We start from the raw sequence: 5,312 nt of genomic DNA on the forward strand, positions 1-5,312 counted from the left end.
AACAAGTTCGCCAGTTGAGGTCCAAGAGGATTTCTGCAGTAAAGGTCCAGTGGAGGGGCCAACCAGTCGAGAAAGTGACTTGGGTGGATGAGAAGACATGCGGAGCAGATATCCACACTTATTCAGCACTCCAGGTACAATTCTAAACTCGTTCGAGGATGAACGTTTGTTTAAGAGGTGGAGAATGTAATGACCCGATCGGCCATTTTAAGTTTTAGAACCCCCTTACCTAAAATAAAACTTCCCATATGTGCTTTTAATGATTTATGACTTGTAGGGATGGTTAGTTCGGGATTTGGAAGTGTTTGGGTTGAAACCGGAACACTTGGTTCCTTAAGTTGGCCTTAAAATGCTAAGTTTGACTTCGGTCAACATTTTGAAAAAACAACCTCGGAATAGAATTTTAACGATTCCAATAGCTCCGTATGGTGATTTTGGACTTAGGAGCGTGTTCAAAATTTTATTTGGAAATCCGTAGTTAAATTAGGCTTGAAATGGCTAAAATAGAAATTTAAGTTTGAAAGTTTGACCGGGGAGTTGACTTTTTGATATCGGAGTCGGAATCCAGTTCTAAAAAATTTCATAGCTCGGTTATGTCATTTATGACTTGTGTGCAAAATTTGAGGTCAATCGGACTTGATTTGATAGGTTTCGGTACCTAATGTAGAAGTTGGAAATCATAAGTTTTATTAAGCTTGAATTGGGGGATGATTCGTGGTTTTAGAGTTGTTTGGTGTGATTTGAGGGTTCGACTAAGTTCGTATGATATTTTGGGACTTATTGGTATAATTGGTCGAGGTACCGAGGGGCTCGGGTGAGTTTAGAACGACTAACGGATCACTTTTGGCCTTTGGAACACTGCTGATAACTGCTGGTATCCTTATACGCGATCGTGTAGAGTAATTTGGACAGAGGTGGATTTATTCTACGCGATAGCGTGAATGGGGTTGCGATCGCGTAGGCTTATTTTGGCAGCTGGAAATTCGTTCTATGCGATCGCGTGGGCACATTTGCGATCGCGTAGGTTAGGCCAGCTTGTGCATCGCGATCGCGTGTAGTTGTTTGCGATCGCGTAGGAGTAACTAGGGAGGAGCTGGGCCACACGTTTAATACTTCGCGATCGCGTGAGGAGGCTCGCGATCGCGTAGGCTTGCGGAGACTGTGCTTAGCTATCGTATGGGATTTTCTGCGATCGTGTAGGGTTAATGTTTGGGCAGTAAAATTTGTGCTACGCGATCGCGTGAGGAAGTTCGCGATCACGTAGAAGAAATCACTGGGTAGAGAGTTTAAGTTCGGAAAATGGGATTTTTAACGATTTGGAGCTCGGATTTAGGCAATATTTGGGAGATTTTCAGAGAAAATAATGGGGTAAGTGTTCTTAACTCAATATTGGTTAAATTACCCGAATCCATCACGATTTTTATCGTTTAATTGGTGAATTGAGTTGGAAAATTTTGAAAATCCTCTTGGATAGATTTGAGGATTTGAGGGCCGAATTGTTATCAGAATTTAGTGATTTTGGTATGGGTAGACTCGTGGTTGAGTGGGTGTTTATATTTCATAACTTTCGCCGGATTCTGAGACATGGGTCCCACAGACGAATTTTTAATTAATTTCGGAATTTTTATTGAAAAATTAGTATTTTCTTATAGAATTGATTCCAATAATTTTTAATGATTGTATCGAATTATTTTGACTAGATTCGAGCCAGACAGAGTTGGATAATCGTGGAAAAGGCCTTCTAGTGAATTAAATTGGAGCAAGACGAGGTAAGTCTCTTGTCTAATCTTGTGAGGGAAAAATTACCTCATAGGTGATTAAAATTAAATAATTGTTGCTAATTGTGGGGGCTACGTACGCACGAGGTGACGAGAGTCCGTGCGTAGCTACTAGAAATGCTAAAGTCCGGGTAGTTTAGGACTCAAAGCATGAATTACTTGTGTAAATTATATTCTTTATTTAATTAATATTAATTGATATATATGAATATATTGTGAATTATTAGATAAAGATATTAAAGAATGGAAATCTCATATGCTTGATTTTCTGTTTAAATTAATTAATTGTTAAAAGAAATTATTCTTCCTCCCAAATTTATCCTATAATAAATTACTCTCCTTCCGGAGGTACATAAGAAAATGTCCTCCTTTCTTGTGGAGCGGGCCGAACGCCTCGGCAGGATAGATGCATCTATGGATCGCGCCGCATGTCCCTCGGTAGTGTACACGACACTCTGGATCGGGCCGTACGTCCTCGGTAGAAATCGTGCTTAATAATAATAATAATTACACGATACTTTAATTAGTTATTTCAGCTTGTGAAGCTAATTGATAAATTGGAAAATCCTTGGAATTTAATGAATTATTTTTCTTGCTTGTTAAAGAATTAATTGTTATTCCTGTAATGATATTTAATTGATAAATTGGAAATTATTTGAATTAAAGAAATTTAATTAATATATTTAGAATTGTTGCATTTGAAGGAATTTGATTATTTTCGCTGATTAAATAAATTATTTTAAATTCTGTGAATCATGCTGATTTAAATATCCTAGTTGTATTTCAATTATTATTATTGACTCATAGTGAGTGTCAAAGTCAGCCATCTCATCTCTACCACTTCGAGATTAGGCTTGATACTTACTAGGTACACGTTGTTTACGTACTCATACTACACTTGCTGCACTTTTTGTGCAGGACCTGAGACAAGTACTAGTGGGGGGCCTATCGTCTTACACCTACGCTATCCAGGGGCATAGTGGTGAGCTGCCTTTCTGATCCGTTCTACAGCTACTAGTGTGTCTCCTTGTATTTTTTTTTATTTTGTCTATTTTTACTTCAGACAGTGTTTGAGGTTTTGTATAATCTACTAGATGCTCATACACTTGTGACACCAGGTCTTGGCACACACATTGGTAGAATTTGGATTTTATTATTTTTTTGGTTTTAAATTTTGTCAATATATGCTTAATTTATTAAGTTGGCTTGCCTAGCCGTAGTGTTGGGCGTCATCACGACCTATAGGTAAAATTGGGTCTTGACAATGATAATATAATATATTAATAAATAGCAACAGAGACTGAGATATGATATGAAATGAATAAACATGACTCGGTGTGAAATTACAATTGGAACATATTATTCAACCACAGAAATGACCCCAGTGGGTACCAACAATAACATCATATGTCTAAGCATGAATTTTAATACGAGTCTCTGTCAATTTTCTCTAACACATAGAGAATGTACTGGTATCAGCAGATTATTCAACTACACAATTCTATGGAATTTGACCAAGTCACAATTCCTACGATGCACGCCCACACGCCCATCACCTAGCATGTGTGTCACCTCAAAACCAATCACATAACTCATAATCCAGGGTTTCATACCCTCAGGACCAAATTTAGAACTATTACTTATCTCAAACCGTGTAATTCTTTATTCTGCAATGTCTTTGCTTCGTGAATTGGCCTCCAAACGCTTCGAATCTAGCCACAAATAATTCAATTCAGTCAATAAAATTTATTGAAATTAATTTCATAAGAAAATATTAATTTTCCATCAAAATCCAAAATTTAGCTCAAAAATCGCCCGTAGGGCCCACATTTCTGACCCGATAAAAGTTACAAAATCTGAAAACTCATTCAACCAAGAGTCTATCCATACCAATTTGACCAAAATCCGACCTCAACTCGACCCTCAAATCTTCAAATTAAACCAAGAGGGTTTTCTAAAATTAACTTAATTTCACCCATTAAGTGATGGATTCAAAGGCATAATCATGGAAATTTATCAAAACTGGATAAGAATCACTTACCCCAAACACCCACGTAAGAATCTCTCCAAAAATCACCTTCTACCGAGCTCCCAATTCGATTTTGTGTTATGAACTCAAAACCCCCATTTTGGAACTTTTAATTCTGCCCAGAAATGCCTTTATTGCGTTCGTGAAGCACAAAAAATGTGCTGCCAAGGTTCCTTCTTCGCGTTCACGACATTTTCATCGCGTTCACGATGCCTTCCTACCTCTGCCCTTCGCGTTTGCGAGACAAGAGCCGCGTTCGCGAAGTCTTAACGCCAGCCAGGCCCCCAACCCCTTTCCTCTTCGCGTTAGCATTGGCGTCCGCCCACTCACGTTCGCGTCTCCTTCACGCATTCGTGATGAGTAAATCCCAGCAGCCCAAAATCCTTCTTCGCGAACACATGAGACCCTTCGTGTTCGCGAAGAACAATACCAGATACCAGTTCCAGTAGTTGCAAAACAAGGAAAACTTATCCGAAACCATCCTGGAACTCACCCGGGGCCCCCGGGACCCCAATCAAATATACCAACAAGTCCTAAAACATCATACGAACTTAGTCAAGTCTTCAAAGTACATCAAACAACGCTAAAACCACGAATCATACCCCAATTCAAGCCTAATGAACTTTGAAATTTCAAATTTCCACGAATGACGCTGGAACCTATCAAATCAAGTTCGATTGACCTCAAATTTTGCACACAAGTCATAAATGACATAACAGACTTATTAAAATTTTCAGAATCAGATTCCGACCCTAATATCAAAAGGTCAACCCCCCGATCAAACTTCCCAAAAATTCGACTTTTGCCATTTCAAGCCTAATTCCACTACGGGCCTCCAAATAATTTTTCGGATACGCTCCTAAGTCCAAACTCACCATACAGAGCTATTGGAATCATCAAAATTAAATTCCGAAATCGTTTACACATAAGTCAATATCCGGTCAACTTTTCTAACTTAAGTTTTCAATTATGAGAGTAAGTGTCTCATTTCACTCCGAAATCCTTCCGGGTCTGAACCAATTAACCCGGTAAGTCATAAAATAACTGTAAAGCATAAATTGAGTAGTAAATGGGGGAACGGGGTTATAATACTCAAAACGACCGGTCGGGTCATTACATAACCATAATTATCACTCAGAATCTCGAGTCTCTTGGGCTCTCAATGACATGAAAATCAACCTGACATAATGATATGATGTATCAGTAAATGACAACAGAGACTGAGATATGATATGCAAGTGACAGATGTGACTGGGTATAAAATTATATTTTAAAACAAATAGTTCAACAGCAATACGACCCATGTGGGTCCCAAAATATATCGGCGTGTAGCCTAACATGATATTTAATCTGAGTCTCAGCTCAATTTCTTTAACACATAAAACTACATAGAAAATGCCAAGATTATTTGACTTCAAAATTCCACGGAACCAATTTCGTCACAATTTCTATGATACACGCCCACACGCCCGTCACCTAGCATGTGCGTCATCTCCAGACAATTC

Source organism: Nicotiana tomentosiformis, chromosome 12, assembly GCF_000390325.3.
Source record: "Nicotiana tomentosiformis chromosome 12, ASM39032v3, whole genome shotgun sequence".
NCBI classification, from domain to species: domain Eukaryota; kingdom Viridiplantae; phylum Streptophyta; class Magnoliopsida; order Solanales; family Solanaceae; genus Nicotiana; species Nicotiana tomentosiformis.